This window comes from Saccopteryx leptura, chromosome 2 (genome assembly GCF_036850995.1).
Source record: "Saccopteryx leptura isolate mSacLep1 chromosome 2, mSacLep1_pri_phased_curated, whole genome shotgun sequence".
Lineage (NCBI taxonomy): Eukaryota > Metazoa > Chordata > Mammalia > Chiroptera > Emballonuridae > Saccopteryx > Saccopteryx leptura.
Window position 1 is genome coordinate 60259935 of NC_089504.1, and position 17216 is coordinate 60277150.

Genomic DNA, 17216 nt, shown 5'->3' on the forward strand with positions numbered 1-17216 from the left:
ATCCCTTGAACACTCATTTTTGGCACCTCAGTGTCTTGTAGCTTGCTAGTTCCCAGATCCTGTGGTTCTGTTTCACTCTCCTGCTGGCTGCACAGGAGTCGGCATCAGCCCAGGGCCTCTGGCAGACCCCTGCTGGCTCGGAGGTTTTGTGCAGCCGGGTTTTGGGCAGAGGTGTGCTTTGCTGGAGGGACTTGTGTTGTGACTTGTGATCCACTCTTGTACTCGTCTGTCCTCTTCTGTGCTCTGCGGCTTCAGGGCTCAGATGCGCTGCTGCAAGAGGTTTCTTTTGAAGACAATGCAGGGTTCTTCCAAGTGACTCTCACTTTTTCTGAAACACAAAGAATCTGATAGGCAGCAAACAGAGAAGTTACCCCCAGCCTTTCTCTCCACCAAATCACAGAATGGATCCCTGAAGTCTCTTTTGCTTGGAAAGTATTTTTTTAAAATGTGGGCATTGGGGTCCCTTGGGCAGCTGCTTTCCTGGATTCATTTTCAGAAGGCAGTCATCTCACTCGGGTGATGCTTGGATTTCAGAGTTGTCTTTTTCAGCAAAGTCATGGCTTTCTGGAAAGGAACTCGGGCAGCAGCTCCGTGAATGTACGGAAGAGCAAAGCTCATGGCAGAGGACTCCCTGGTGGCGTCAGAGGTCGGCAGGGCTGGAAGTCAAACCAGCAGACCTATCATAATGTACTGTGGATGGCTGGTGGACAGTCCCAGGTTCAAGTCCCGAGTGCATATTCTGACACTCAGCACTTGCGTTACCGTGGATGTTAACCACACTCTAAAGTACAAGGCCTGGAGCATGATAGGGTCTCAGTGCAGAATAAGGATTATTACTAATAATTATCCTAATAAATAATATGGGCTGATCCTCATTTCACAAGCTTTGCTGACCTAAGTCAGCACTTTCCAGCCCCCACCTGAGGCCAGTAATCTCTTCTAAGAATTCCTGTTTTGTCTCCCCAGGGTCCCCAGCCCGCACTCATCAAGGAGAGCAGTGTATTCCTCTGGTCTCCGAGGGGAGAGCTGTGCTTCCCGCAGTGGCCTCTGTTAGTGATTTCCTTTTATCCTTACTTCCTTTTATATCACTTTATTACTATAAAAATAATACAGGCCTGACCTGCGGTGGCACAGTGGATAAAGCATCAACTTGGAATGCTGAGGTCTCCAGTTCAAAACCCTGCGCTTGCCCGGTCAAAGCACATATGGGAGTTGATGCTTCCTGCTCCTCCCCCTTCTCTCTCTCTCTGTCTTTCTCTCCCATCTCTAAAATGAATAAGGTCTTTTAAAGAAATACATGTTTATTAAAGCAAATTAAATCACAAGTTATTTGAGTTTGTTTTGACACAGTGGCTCTAAGTACTTTTTATTTATTTATTTTGTGAGAGAGACAGACAGACAGACAGGAAGGGAGAGAGATGAAAAACATCAACTCATTGTGGCACTTTAGTTGTTCATTGATTGCTTCTCATATGTGCCTTAACTGGGGGCTTCAGCTGAGCCAGTGACCCCTTGCTCAAGCCAGCAATGTTTGGGCTCAAGCCAGTGACCATGGGGTCATGTCTATGATCCCACGCTCAAGCTGATGAGCCTGCGCTCAAGCTGGTGCACCTGCGCTCAAGCTAGCAACCTCGGGGTTTCAAACCTGTATCCTCAGCATCCCAGGTTGACACTCTATCTAGTGCAGCGGTTCTCAACCTGTGGGTCGCGACCCCGGCGGGGGTCGAACGACCAAAACACAGGGGTCGCCTAAAGCCATCGGGAAATACATACTTATTATACAATACATTTTTAAATAAAATATGTATTTCCCAATGGCTTTAGGAAAATATGTATTTTCCGATGGCTTTAGGCGACCCCTGTGTTTTGGTCGTTCGACCCCCGCCGGGGTCGCGACCCACAGGTTGAGAACCGCTGCTCTAATGTATCACTGCCTGGTCAGGCTCTGAGTACTTTTTAAATAAACAGATACCCATGGTTTAGCATTGTTAAAAAATCTTCCCTTAATTACTAAACACATTTTTAACTAATGCTAATATTTGTATCTTTTCCTTTTCTCTCAGTTTTATCTGGGTTAGTGTTACCACTAGCAGTATTTCCTAACAAAAATAATTAAAAGTTCATTTGATTCAACATTCTGACAAATACTTTATTAGAATTCTGGAGCCCAGTTGAAACACTAAAGAACATGAGAGTTTCTGTTAGTGGAAAATAATTGTCTTCTAATTTCTCTTCTTTAAATGCCAGATTTCTGGTTAGCCAAAGGACTGCATTCTAATTAAGACTCTGGAAGGCAGAGAGAAGGGGAAGCGGAACATCAAATTGAGATTGTCTCATTAGTCAATACTTTGAAAGGCTGTGACCCCGTTCTAAGGTGAGGATGCAGACCAGGCATGGACCAGAACCACACTCAGCAAGAATGCCTCTTTTCTGTAAATTGTGAAAACTTGGCGTAGTAAAATTGAAACTTGAGATTCACCCACTTAATAGCTGTGCATTCTGTACACTGAGTGGTATAGGCAATACCTTGGAAATTTTCCCTCCTCCAAAGATGATATTTCTGCAATGTCTAGAAGCCATTATCTTGAAATGAAATATCAACAAGAGAGTTAGAGCACAAAGCCTACGTTTACTTCTTGGGTGAATTAAATTAACTGGGCATTTCATCCAGAACTTCAAGCAGTATACCGAAAGAACAGAACTGTTTCTAGAGTGAGTCAAGGTGAGGGGTAAGGTGTAATCTGGCAGAGGGGACACCAGTGGTGAGGACCAGGGAGTGCATAATGCAGGACACTTAAGGACAGAAAAGACATGCAGGGAGGTGAAGGAGACGCAAAGGATCAGGCAAACATAATTGAGAGAAAATGTCATCTTCCTCCTGATTCTGCTTCAGATGGTCCCCGGTGTACATTGGAAGCACTGTGCACCTATTACAGAAAGGGACTGGCAAAGGAAGGAACTAGTGTCAATGGAATAGAATACTTGGTATATATATATTTTTACGACAGCCTTTACAAAAGCCTTGTTTTTCATTAATGGATGAGGAATTGAGATTCAGAGCTATGAAATTATTGCCCACGGTCACAGCAGTAGTCGGTGACTCAACTGGAATCTGGTCCCAGGTGTCCCTGGCATTTTCCTTGAGAGAACAGACACTTGTCTTATTCACGGCTGTATCCCCTTCACCTACACAGTGCCGGGCACAGAATGGATGCTCAGTAAATGTTCCATAAATTAAGTAACCAATTAGTACCACACTGCCTTCTTTTATGCTTAAAAAAGAGGTTTAACTAGTTCTGTAGATAAAGAAGTAAAGTGGACCAGCAGCAGTCATGTCCCCAAGAGGGCTCAGTTTCCTCAGAGGTCTCTTCCAACACTTTGTGCATAAAATAAAGTGTGCTTTGCAGTTTACATTTTAAAAATTATTGTGTAATCAAAAGGCCAGGCAGTGCATAAACTTGACAGTTTATGCAACTTAGGTAACATTTCGCATCCCCAGGAGGCTTACAGATGACTGGAAAGCATTTCCACAGGTAAATCGGTCACTTGAGAGATGATTCCCTCTGAAATGAGCAGATTACTTAAACTGGAAGAGCCGAGGTCACCATTTGTTATTGGATTGCTCTTGGCTCAAAGTTTTGAGGGTAGCCAATAATGCAGTGACTGCTGGAGTTTCACTCTTGTTTTCAAATTAAAGATTTAATTACAGTTATCACTGAAGATGAACCAAGTGTGAAAATACCTGAGTCTTGGAATGTGGGACTGAGGAGGAGTGTGTGGGTTGGAACCAGTGCCTGGGCGTGTAAATAGGAGTGTGTGGGTTGGAACCAGTGCCTGGGCGTGTAAATAGGAGTGTGTGGGTTGGAACCAGTGCCTGGGTGTGTAAATACTTTCAACAGTAGCATTAAGGGTGAAATCAATTATATTGTGACCAAATGCTGGCCTGTTAGTTAGTCCGAGTCAATGAAATTTATTTCATCTTACCAGTTTTTTAAAGCTGAAGGGTTTTTCCTTAGTAGTTATTCTGAAAAAACTACAGGCTTCAATCTCCCAAGATTTCTAAGGTTTGAAAGATACACATTTTTAAAATTTGTGGAGACCTGCTTTATAAATTAGCACATGGTCATTTTGCATTAATGTCTCAAGTGTGCTTGTGGAGAATGTGGATTTGCTCATTGTTGGGACTAGAGTTTTGTGTATCTCTGTTGAATCTAACTTACCTATTGCATTGTTTACATTTCCTTTAATCTTCAATCAGTCAGTCAATCAATGATAAAAGCAGTCTATCCAAAACCTATCTTATAGCACCACATTATTTAATTTTTGTAAGGTAGTAGTTTCACTGAACTTTTACTATGGATGGGAAAAAAGTCTGTATAGCTTTCAATCTTCCAGCTTGTTGTTCTGATATTTGTTAGTATCAAGCGTGAAGGTCCATCTGTCCAGGGACTGGGTTTTAGACTGGATTTGTGATCTCTCATTAATGATCTGTTTCACAAAAATGAATTTTCTAAATAACTGATCATTTTTCCTATAATTGCCAGAGTTTCCTGCTTCCAGTCTTTTATGACAGGATGTTTATAAAACAGATATTCTTCTTTCTTGCCTTCAGGATGCTGAACTTGCCTGAGGGTTCAGGTTCATTGTCACATCTATTATTATACTTCTTTACTGGTTCCCCAGCTGCTTTCCCGTTTTCCTCACCCCTTTTTTGATGTGGGGCTGGCAGCTGTCACTTCTCTTGTGTTATGATAGCTGCTTCTCCACTGTTCTTTTCCTGCACACTCATCCAGTGTGCTGGTCATGGGTGGTTGGGTCTAGGCTTTGACCAGTGAGGCTTATCTTTCACTCATTCACCAATTATTACCTGTTGAGTGCTTACCAGGGTTAAGGCTTTTTTTTTAGGCCTCTTTTTTTTGTATTTTTCTGAAACTGGAAACGGGGAGAGACAGTCAGACAGACTCCCGCATGTGCCCGACCGGGATCCACCCGCACGCCCACCAGGGGCGACGCTCTGCCCACACAGGGGCGATTGTCGCCCTCCAGGGCGTCGCTCTGCCACGACCAGAGCCATCTAGCGACTGGGGCACGAGGCCAAGGAGCCATCCCCAGCGGCCCGGGCCATCTTTGCACCAAATGGAGCCTTGGCTGCGGGAGGGAGAGAGAGAGACAGAGAGGAACGGGGGGGGAGGCGTGGAAAAGCAAATGGGCGCTTCTCCTATGTGCCCTGGTCGGGAAACGAACCCGGGTTCCCCGCACGCCAGGCCGACGCTCTACCACTGAGCCAACCGGCCAGGGCCAGAAAATGTCTTGTTAGAGTCAGAAGAAGGTGGAAGGAAGAGGACATGGTCAGGTGTCCAGTGCTCCAGAGGGAAGGAGGAAATGCTAGAACAGGCCATTGATTCTGGAGATCAGCAGGTGATGGGTGACCTTGAGAAAACTCTTCTGAGAATAAGATAGCCACCAGCATATTCCAGTGAGTGGGCAGTGAGGCTGACTTGCTTCAGTTCAATTCAGTAGTAATAAAATAGAAACAGGATAGTAGGTCCGAGTTAGGGAAGAATGGGAATAAATGGAGGAAGGGATTCATAGAAAAGGGTCAAATACTAAACCTCATATTTAACACCCATTAGGATATCTGTTATTTAAAACAAACAAACAAAACAAAAAAGAAAAGTGATGCTGAGGATGTGGAGAAATTGGAATCCTGTGCATTGCTAGTAGGAATGTAAAATGGTGTCACCGCATTAGAAAACTATATAGCAGTTCCTCAAAAACTTAAAAATAAAATTATTATATGATCCAGCAATTCCACTTCTGGGTACATACCCCAAAGAATTGAAAGCAGGAACTCACATAGCTATTTGAACATCACTGTTCATACCTGCAGTGTTCACAATAGCCAAAGGGTAATATGACCCACATGTACATTAGTAAATGAATGAGTAAATAAAATGTCCTATACATACAATGGAATATTATTCAACCTTAAAAAAGGAAGGGAATTCTGCCACAGCTACAAGATGGATGCACCTTGAAGACAGTATTCTAAGTGTAATAAACCACTCATAAAACGACACGTACCGTGATTTCACTTATATGAAGTACTTAGGTCAGATTCAGAGAGAAAGTAGAAGGGTGGTTCCCAGAGGCTGGGGCCGGAGGGGACGCGGAATTACTGTGTAATAGGCACAGGTTTCAGCTGGGGAAGATGCAAAGGTTCTAGAGAGGGCAGGTGGTGATGGTTGTGCAACGATATGAATACTTACCGTATTTTTCACTCTATAAGACAGAAGACCTGACCGTAAGACACACCAGGGTTTTAAGGAGGAAAATAAAAAAAAATCTGAACCAAATGGTATGTTAAAACATTTAATAAAATACTGTATTTTTTGCTCCATAACATACACGGGCATTTCCCCCTCCACTTCTTGGGGGAAAAAAGTGCGTCTTATGGAGTGAAAAATACGGTAATACCATTGAACTGTGCACTTAGAAATGGTTACTTAAAAATAGTTATAGTGGTAAATTTTGTTTTGAGTATTTTACTAGAATTTAAAAAATTTAAAACAGAAAACTAAATCCTGAAAGGAAAGCACTTTTTTGACTAGTGGAAGCAAGAAGTAAGAAAAAAATTTGTCTCATGCTTTGATAAAGACCTACCAGTGTTAGTTTCCCTTGTTGGGTTCAGAGGTGAGGTCGGCTGACGGCGCCCACAGCCCCCGCCCGGGAGCTTCCCCCCCAAGGACACCGTAGGGACACCATAGGTGTTTGTTCTGGGAAGCCCCGAAAGATGAGCTGCAGGTAAGAGTGGCTGCAGATGGGATGCAGTTGGGGAAAAAAAGGGAAAATCTCGTCCTCGAAGGTAAACTAAAATATTTGTCAAAACAGGAGCTCCTCTCTCTTGAAACAATTAAAATATACCATAAACCCCTGGAGAGGGGCAGGCACGGTCACATGACCTGGATGTCTTCTGTCACCCACAGATGACCTTTTTAGGGTGAACATCCTATCTTGGGGGCTATTTGAACAGACAGTATTCTAAACCAAGAGTAAAAATGTTGTAAGAAATAGACATTAATTTTTTAGTTGTTACAATTTTATGAAAAATGTTGAAATATCCTACTGGGGAAACAAACAGTTTATGCTAATATTTTATGTCTGTTCATCCTTAACAAGAACTATTCCCTCGGCCTAGCGTGCGGAGGACCCGGGTTCGATTCCCGGCCAGGGCACACAGGAGAAGCGCCCATTTGCTTCTCCACCCCTCCGCCGCGCTTTCCTCTCTGTCTCTCTCTTCCCCTCCCGCAGCCAAGGCTCCATTGGAGCAAAGATGGCCCGGGCGCTGGGGATGGCTCCTCGGCCTCTGCCCCAGGCGCTAGAGTGGCTCTGGTCGCAATATGGCGACGCCCAGGATGGGCAGAGCATCGCCCCCTGGTGGGCAGAGCGCCGCCCCATGGTGGGCGTGCCGGGTGGATCCCGGTCGGGCGCATGCGGGAGTCTGTCTGACTGTCTCTCCCTGTTTCCAGCTTCAGAAAAATGAAAAACAAACAAACAAACAAAAAAAAAAACTATTCCCAAAGAATGTATTCTGACTCCTGTAACCTGACTTCCTTACCCGATGGCTAGGATCCATTTAGGTGTGTACACTCTGTGCAGCTGTGAGTTAGGCATGTATTCTGCCAGGAAATGCCTGCAACTTTCTGTTCTGATGGATTTCATCTGGTATATCTTCTATTTACATGTGTCCTAGTGTTTGCTTCCTTCTGTACCAGAGCAAAACATTAATATTTACTAGTCTTAAATTTCCTGTAATACTGGTTTGAAAGAGAAAAGAAAGTTGGCATAGTATCATAGCTAGTACCGATGGAGTTTTCTTGGTAATTAAGATAAAATAATTTACCTGACACAATCCTATACCTGCTACTAGCATATCACTTCAAACATTAATGGCAAATGTTATACTGTTCTATTGAATACCTGAAAAATGGCTCATGAACTCTTATAGCCATTCAACTGCAAAGGCTCATAATACTTTTAAATAAAGAACTTCCTAAAAGCCATATAGCTAAAGGTACACACTTTACATGTTTTATTAAACAGTGTGTTTGATCAAAGATGAGGTTAATTTCAAAGTGAAGGCTGACCACAAGCTGGAGGATTAGACAGAAGTCGAGCTCATTTGGGGCCCGAACATTAGAAGGCAGTGTTCACTGTCCTTGTGACCAGCTGTCCTGGCAGTGGCGTTGACTCCAACACTTGAGTCTTCTTTCCCAGCCTTCACAGATGCTCATCAAGCAGAGAGCTTGATTCTTTCTCCTCAGTGTGAAGAAAACACTTTGTAAGACTACTTTAAATATTTTCTTGTTGCAAAATATCTGGACAGAGCCAACCTAGTTTCTAGGATGGCAAATGCCCCAGTCTGCTTTATGGGCTTGATTGCTCTTATATCTGAGAAGACAGCTTTCTCAGAATCAAAGGGGAATTCTCTTCCAGAGAGGACTTGTTAGAGCATTTCTTTGCCTGGTTTGCCTTAGTTTCTTAGCGATCACATTTATCCATATTTAAACTCTGTTTTCAAATGCACTTGTCAGTCAACCACCCAGGTGTGGGGAACTTGGACTGCAGCTCTCATTTGCATGAAGTCCTTCATGCTCAGTAAGAGGGGAGCTAACATCCTGGTTCCACCACTCATCCCAGGGTATGTTTAACGCAGCATTTCTCTCTGCTTGGGCACCCAGCCTTTGCACAGAGTCTCTGTGCAGTAAATACAGATGAAGTTAAATAAAATCCTTGCACTGGGCCCTGGCCAGTTAGCTCAGTTGGTTATAGAGTATTGCGCTGAAACAACAAGGTTGTGGGTTCAATACCCACTCAGGATACACACAAGAAGCAACAATGAACACACAACTGAGTGGAACAACAAATGAATGCTTCCTTTCCCCCTCCACTCTCTCTCCCTTCCTCTCCCTGTCTCTTTAAAATATCAGCCAATAAGTAAAACCAAAGCCCTGGCCAGATTGCTCAGTTGGTTGGAGCATCATCTGGAAGCACAGAGGTTGCGTGTTCAATCCCTGGTCAGCGCACATACAGGAACAGCTCAATGTTCCTGTCTCCCTGACTCTCTCCAAACAAACAAACAAACAAACAAAACCCAAAAACCCTCGTACTTTAAAATCCTCAAAACTGGTTTTAAATTTGAGATTTTTGGGGGGGCAATATGCGGGTCATCCCTGTTTTGTGGTTGCAGGATGTATTGTGAAGACTAAATTCCATGGTCATCCTCACTCATTCATCCATTATTAAACACCTACATTGTGCAAGACAGTGCGTGGTAGATGTTCTCAGCTTAATTTCAGTTTGCCAGATGCTTGTCTTTTACCTTATAGGTTTTCTTTTAGTGTGCCCTGGTGTTTCTCTTGGTTTTCTGCCCTAGCCTGGTTCAGCCAAGTCTTTCCTCATGCCCCAACCTCAGGAAATGTTAGGTATAACTGAAGTCCTGTGCATCATGCTGTACAAAGCACAAAATAGTAGGCTTGGGTTTCAGTTTGGAATTCATCTTAACTTTCAGTATTTTAGCCTGACCAGGTGGTGGCGCAGTGGATAGAGCGTTGGACTGGGATGTGGAAGGACCCAGGTTCGAGACCCCGAGGTCGCCAGCTTGAGCGTGGGCTCATCTGGCTTGAGCAAAAGCTCACCAGCTTGGACCCTAGGTCGCTGGCTCCAGCAAGGGGTTACTCAGTCTGCTGAAGGCCCGCAGTCAAGGCACATATGAGAAAGCAATCAATGAACAACTAAGAAGTTGCAACGCACAACGAAAAACTAATGATTGATGCTTCTCATCTGTCTCCATTCCTGTCTGTCTGTCCCTGTCTATCCCTCTGACTCTCTCTCTCTGTCTCTGTAAAAAAAAAAAAAAAAAAAAAAAAAAAAAAAAAATCAACTTTCAGTATTTTAATATGTAAAGAAAGGAATGAAGCAAAAGTCACCTGAACATCAGAACTGAAACTTGAGCATACGTATTCAGGGATATTTGAGCTGTGTTGTCACTAAAAATCTTTTTTTCCTTTTCCAACCAATGTTTAATAAAATAAAAATCTTATTACTTCCTTGGTCGTCCTGTGTTAGACAGTGGAGTGGATACTAACTTACCCACCCTTCTTCCCTAGAGAAGGACCAGGGAAATGGGACAAAGAACATAATTCCATGGTCATTCTCATTCTCATCCATCCATTATTAAACACCTACTGTGTGTACTGCGTTGTGCTACACAATGGATGTTATATGTTCTCAGCTTAACTTTAACTTTGGGCAGATGTTACAAACTGTTTTGTCATATATCATCTCCCTGACCCTAAAAATCAACTTTGTGTAATATCATCATTGTTCTCCTCTTATATGGAAGAAACTGAGACTCAAAGGTACAGTATTTAGTGAGGTGCTAGTGCCTGATGACAGAACCTTGTGGCCTTTCCACACTAATTACTGCTGTTCAGAACTGGGCTTAGCCCAGCCTAATGGATCCTCCAAAGTAAGGAGAGCCCTGTTGGGAGCAGGACCCCCCTCAGCCCACCTGCTCTCATCACTGCATTTACGTGATGGGAAAATGCCCCCCCCCCCCCGGAGATAATAAGCCGGACCAGGAGCAGCAGCGCTGTCTGACTGCTAGCCCCTCAAGCACTCCAGAACAGTGCAGGGAGGCAGGAACCAGTGTGGAGGAGGACAGCAGAGAGGACAGAAGCTGGGCAGTGATGTGAGAACAAGACCTGCTGCAGACAGCATCTGGGTCTGCCCTGACCAGGCCACATGTGTGGGTGACCAGGTGGTAAAGCTGTGCATGACTGTGGGCTACTCAGCTGCATCAGGCGTCATGCAGCTCCAACACTTTGCACTGAGCCATCTGAACTGACCTGCATTGTCCCAGTTTTACAGGTGAAGAAAAGAAGGCATGGTGAGGGTAAGGGACCCTTCAGATAGTAAGAGCGAGGCTGTTTCCAGAGCCCACACACCTAATCCTGGCTCTGCCCTGTTGCATTTCCACGGAGTTTCTGATGCCCCAGCCAGCCTCATTCAGTCTGGGCTGTAGGTGCTTAGTCATTGTAGATTAGGAACCATGAGACTCGTATTTCCTTTAGGTCATTGAAGCCCATGCCCAGTACTTCCCAGACTTCCCAACTTTTAGGACAAACTTAGTCTCTAAAACAAGAGAGTCTTCCTGCTTCTAAATACTGCTACCTGAAGGGATGGTTGGCTCAATCACTGGATTATAAAGCATGTCCACAGACATTCTGCTCTTTGACTTGGATTTGACCCATCTTATTATTCCCACTCTCAAAAAAATGACAGAGGCAGAGTGTATGGAACGAGGGGCCTGTTGTCCAAGTGAGAAAGAGGTTTTGCCTTTTGGGTGCGATGCTCAGACTATTACATAGATCCACAGTGAAGTGAGTGGGTGTTCCTGGTTCCTGGCTCTCAAAAAGGTACTTGTGGTCTGGAAGGACAGACCTTGTAGTAAGTCCTGGTTGGATTCTGGCACCTTCAGAAGCAAGAGTCACATAACTATAAGACAGTGAGACTTAGACTGTGGACAAGAGAAACAAGGAAACAACTATGTACCCAGTAATTATCACAACGGCCTGTTACTAGTCTCATTTCACAGATAGAGAAACTGAGGATCAGGATGCTTTAAGTCCATCGCCCAGGTAATAGTGGGGATCTCTTCACAGCCTGTCTTGTGGTTATTTTACTGAAGAGGAGAAAAGAGCAGAGTCGGTTAAAGTGAGAATTTGCCTCAGACTGTTGTTAGTAAAGAGAAGCAAAAGCCACACTATGTTTAGGTTTTGAGGCTGAGCCGATTTTCATTAAAACGCAGTGAAATAGAGAATCTTTGAATGTTTGATTGTGTGTATCCTCAAATGTTTACTCTCTGGATGAGACAAGTCAGTTTTGAAATAAAAATGAGTTAGCCTCTCACATGCACACTGGCTTCCTTTGGAAGGGTTCAGAAAGAAATAGGAAGAGAAAGGGGCAAGAGGTACTTTGGGAAATAAAGACTGAAGAGATGCATTGTGGGTGTGAGTCCCTGTCAGGATAGGGCTTCTGTCAGACACATTGCTTATTTGTGAGTTTTCTGAGGCACCTCCCTCCCCCGTGAAATGAAGTAAGCAAGGATTTGGGGCTCTGGCAGCTGCCATGCCGTGGTCTAGGAGGGTCTGTTCTGCAGGGGTGGAGGAGGAATGTCTGGCCCCAGATAATTCTGCCTGGGTCTGAATGGTGTTCCTTCTCTCTTCTCTTTTTTGTGGACTACATTAAAACAGATAAAAAGAAGATTGTCTCTTTGTTGAACTCTGTAGGGTAATGGAATAGGGTTTGGTGCATTTCTCAAAAAGCAGTAGGAAAGCTAGTTTGCAGCAATGGCTGGTCCAGATTGGGATCCTGTGTCCTCAGACTCTTCAATGTGCTACAAAAGGATGCTTGATAGACTTCTGTTTATTTTGAGAATGAAGAGGTTGCTTTTAATGGATGAACAACATAAGTTTTTTTTAATGTTCTAGTATTTTGTGAATTGTGTATACATGTTATACAAGAAATTTAGAAGGAAAGTGGTACTGTTGATATTGCATAAATATATTCTTTCTGTTCTAAGTTCTATTAATTTTAAACAGCAGTAATTCCCCGTGCTCACCAAGGTTATGCTAGTTGTATCAAGGAAGAAGCACCGCTAACATACCTTATTCCATTTATAGGAACTCGCATTTACTGTCGCTTGGCCACTTCTCTATATAATATGTAGAGTGCAGAGCTGGCCCCTCTCAGAATTGGTGTAAGATTTTAGAACTGACAATTAAGATATACTGAAGGCAAGCAAAATCCGAAAGAGCTCCTCTCTCTTGTCACTACTCTTTAATTACATTTAGGTGGAAAAAAAACACTTAATTGTCTCAAAGATTATTTTTTTAGTAAACATAGTAAATGGGAAAGATAAAAAAGGGCTATTTTTTTCTCAGCTTGTGGTTTCTAATTACATCAGGTACAGCTTAGCCTTCCTCTTAACTAGAGTGCAGGCATGAACTGGAAAAGAATGAGCTAATCCATGATAGGTCAGGTTGAATAAAGATCTCCATTCATATCTTTAGCTTTTATCCCTTGTTCTGAGTGCCAAGAATTAATGCTGTTTGAAAGTACAAGCTGAACCTGCCAAGCTTTGGACAGCTAAGATAATCCTAATTATTTTGAATGTTAGTGAGAAAGGGCCACAGTTCCACTCTGGGAAAAGAGTTCTGTTGTGAAACATTAAATATCTGCTAAGTGGTATTGATTGGACATGATTTTATTTCCAAACACAATGGTTATCTTGAAGCAGAAAAACTTGTTTAAGAAATACTCATCAGCTTTTCATCAGACTCTTAGGCCTGTAAACTCTAAGAAACCAAAGAGGCCAGCACTTTTATTTATTTATTTTTCTGTCAGCATCTAGGTGAAGAGTTGCTAACGATTGAAGAAAGGCACTTGTATTTTTATTTTTTAAATGGTGTCTGAGAGTTTAATAGTATTTAACATATAAAGGAAGAAAATTTTTTTTCTCAAGCGTGAATATCCTGTTTTCTCACATCACTGGAAGAGAATTATTTGTTCCAGTCCATTGACTTCCAACAGATCATTCAAGTTAAAAGTCAGGGGTCTTTGCAATGTCAAAAGATTTAGCAGTTAGAGTGGTTTTTGTTTTGTTTTTCAGAGAGGTGGGGTTTCTTGGCAGTACATAATATTTTCCAAAAAGAATACTGATGGTTAGATGGTATCACTGAAATCATTTAAGGTTTTTTTCCCCCCAACATTCTTGGTAAGAGTGGTTATGTATAAGGTTTTCTGTTTGTTTTTAAATAATCATAAAGACTCTTTAGCTTCTGTAGACAAATACGCTACTTAAGAGAAAACAGATACTGGGCTTGCTGGTTCAAACAGGGGTCAGCCTCAGAGGGTTACCCACCTTTCATTATAACATAAAAAAGATCAGATGGGCAGGTTTTCTTTTTTTCTTTTCTGTCTACTTTGGTCTCCAGAAGTCATTTCTTCCATTTCTGTAAATACTGGGAGCCTATTGATGATTATAGGGTAGCATAATCCTAAATTGTTTATTGCCTGTGAATGCCCCCCTACCCCAAGGCAGCTACCCCTACCCACCATCCCAGCACCAGAGTAAAGCACTAATATCTTTACTGATGCAAATAGTGGTGTGTTGAGCATCTCTGGGCCAATTATTCTTTCCTTCTTTGGGTTTATTCCCCAGAGTGGAATTACCAGGTCACAGGGTATGAACAGTTTTATGGTTCTTATTACATGTCACTAGATTGCTGTCCAGAAAGATTGAACCAATTTATAGTGCTATCAACAGCAGACCTTTCCTAACAGTCCCACTGACACTAGGAATTAGCATTTTTACAAAATAATTAAGAGACACATTTTGAGTTGAAATTAGCTTTGTGCAGAGTTCATTAGAATCAACTTAGAAAGCAAAAAAGGTTAATTTTGACTTGAATTTTTTAATTGGTATAAAATTATTTACAATGACCCATTACTACTCTTTTCCCCAACAAAGTTTAATGAAACTGCATTAAAATGGAGACGGGTGCCTTTAAGGATGGTAGCAAAGTAGAATTTGGATTTTAGTTACTAAGATAAACAAACATGAAATCTTGAATGCACTTGAACCTACTTTCATGAGGTGCTACACAAAATGAGTTGAACAGACACTATCCCTAATTTCAACAGCCCATTATTCAAAGACAATGAAAGGTTTTGAACAGAAATAAAATAACATGGATTCAAATTTTGAGTAGAGAAATGCTTTAAAAAAATACAGGTATGTTTCAAAACAGGTTGAGTTCATTTCTTTGTATCTTCTCTGTAGTGCAGTCATGCATTCAAGTGTAGTTAAAGTCTCCTTAGTCTGTGTGGTGACACTCTGCATGTTTTTGAAGCCCTAGTCATAGGAATACTTTCCAAGAAAATACCCACAAGTCAAGTGGCAGCAAAAGGGGTCTAGTCCCATATTCCTTTCTTTTGCAGAATTTCTACCCCTGTTTTTTGTAGTCCCCAAACTGGTACATGGGGAGTGGGAGGTGTGTGACTGGAATGAGGGGCATCTTGTAGGTCAGCTGCTAACTGAAGGCAAAGGCAGGCCCAGGGCTCAGAAGTCTGGTGAACACTTACCTTTTATTCCCTTATGGCCTCTGCATTAGTCTGACAACAGTCAGTTGTTTTGTCTCCTTAAATTCACAGAGATTAGGAAGGCTCAGTAGCCACTTACTAACTGTGGCACCGTGGGATGGTACAGGGACTAGAGAGCTAGACAGAGGATGAGGCCGACCAGTGCCACGCTGCCCTCGGAAAAAAGGTTTGCTGCTGCTGGTGAAACCACACAAAAATAAAAGAACAGGGCTGGATTTAAAAGCAGAACTGCAACCAAATTATTTCAGGAATTCCCTTTCTTCTCATGTGACACATGGATGGACAGACAGATGGATAGTTTTGTATAGCTACCTTGATATCCCCTCAATATTCCCTGAATACACAGGACCCCTTGTGGAAAAAGGAGAGAATAAGTCTCTTAATGAATGCTATGAGGATTAAATACCTCATTAAAGTATGTGCAGTGCAGGAAATAGTAAATGCTCTTTCCCTTCCCATCGCTTCTATACAGAACTTCTGTCCCTGATTGGAGGTGGGGATGGAGGCTGGCAGATTAACTCAGACTCTCCTGCTGGCTCTTAGTTGGCTCTCCAGATTGCTGTATAGTAACAAGATGTCAGAGCAGAGTCTACCACCTTTAGGAAACATTTGTGTATATACAACATCCTTGTGCATGTAACAGTTCATAATTCATTTTAGCTTTGCAGGGAATTTTAAATCCACATAACAGCTCAGATTTAGCAAGAAGCAATAAAATGCAGGCTTGAGAATTCATAGGTTCCCAGTTTCTTTTTTGGTTGCCATTGTATATTTATATGTGCACATGTACCATATTGACATCTATAAAATATTACTATTAAATAACTCTTTTTGTGCCCTGGCTGTATAGCTTGGTTGGTTAGAGCATCATCTCAAAGCACAGAGGTTGCGAGTTTGATTCCCAGTCAGGGCACATATAGGAATAGATAGATGTTCCTGTCTTTCCCTCTCCCTCTAAAATCAATAAAAAAAATAAACATTTAAAAATTTTTTGAAAAAAATAGGTCTTCTCTTTAAAAAAAAAAAAAGCTTACAAACTATAACCATTGCATTTTAAGTTACTAAACAAATACCAAAATAATTGCTTATCAGGAAATTGCCTAAATTATTTATCAACTAATAAGTTCTGAAAACTTACTCAGATCATGCCTTTCCTTACTGGATATCGAGGTAGCTATACAAAACTATCTATCTGTCCGTCCATCCATGTGTCACATTAGAATAAAGGGCATTTCTGAACAAATTTGGTCCAGTGGAGTGGTTACAGTTCTGCTTTTAAATCCCAGCCCTGTTCTTTTATTTTTGTGTGGTTTCACTAGCTGCAGCAAACCTTTTCCAAACGGTAACAAGCATAAATAGTGTTCTCTTGTAAAAAGGTCTCTTCAGCATGGTAGTGTACCTTATTAAATTCCAAACATAATAAGTATTGATGGCAAACACATCAGGACCCAGTACAACTTCTATGATTTAGTTCTCTACAAGTGACTTCAACACTCAGCTCCCAGTGCATTTTGCTAATTACATCATAGATTTCCCTATTGATGAACACAAACTGAATTAACACCAGGTGCACTAATGTACCCTTTCACCATTATTGTTGTACAAGAAGCCGTGGCAGATGCTGGCAGTTAGTTACACAAACATTAGTATAAACGATTGGCCATTTGGAATTGGTGACAAACTACTGCTCGGTAGAATCCTGAGGCTGAAACCAATCAGGAAGTTAATGAGGAGAGAAATTACTACTGCAGCTTCCTCTTAATTACATTCACATTAGGCAGGAAAGGAGTTCTGGGGGGTGGATCTGAACTTAGCTAAGGTTAAGAAGGTCAGAGACCCTTTTGCTTAAATTTTGTATCTACTGTGGCTTGTGAGGTTGCAAAAATTGTTCAGCACTTTACTTTTGCGTCCTTCATATTTAATGTCAGTTTTTTTAGAGGAGTTTTATGTTCACAGGTTTGCTTTTAAAATCTTTACCTGAGTTCTAC

General features: G+C 42.1%; 1 protein-coding gene across 2 annotated transcripts in view; it reads left to right on the plus strand.

Moving 5' to 3' along the window:
• The window catches only part of DMRT1 (doublesex and mab-3 related transcription factor 1), a 127202-nt gene that overhangs the window by 108260 nt on the left and 1726 nt on the right, over positions 1–17216 (plus strand). The gene's annotated exons all lie outside the window — the stretch shown is intronic.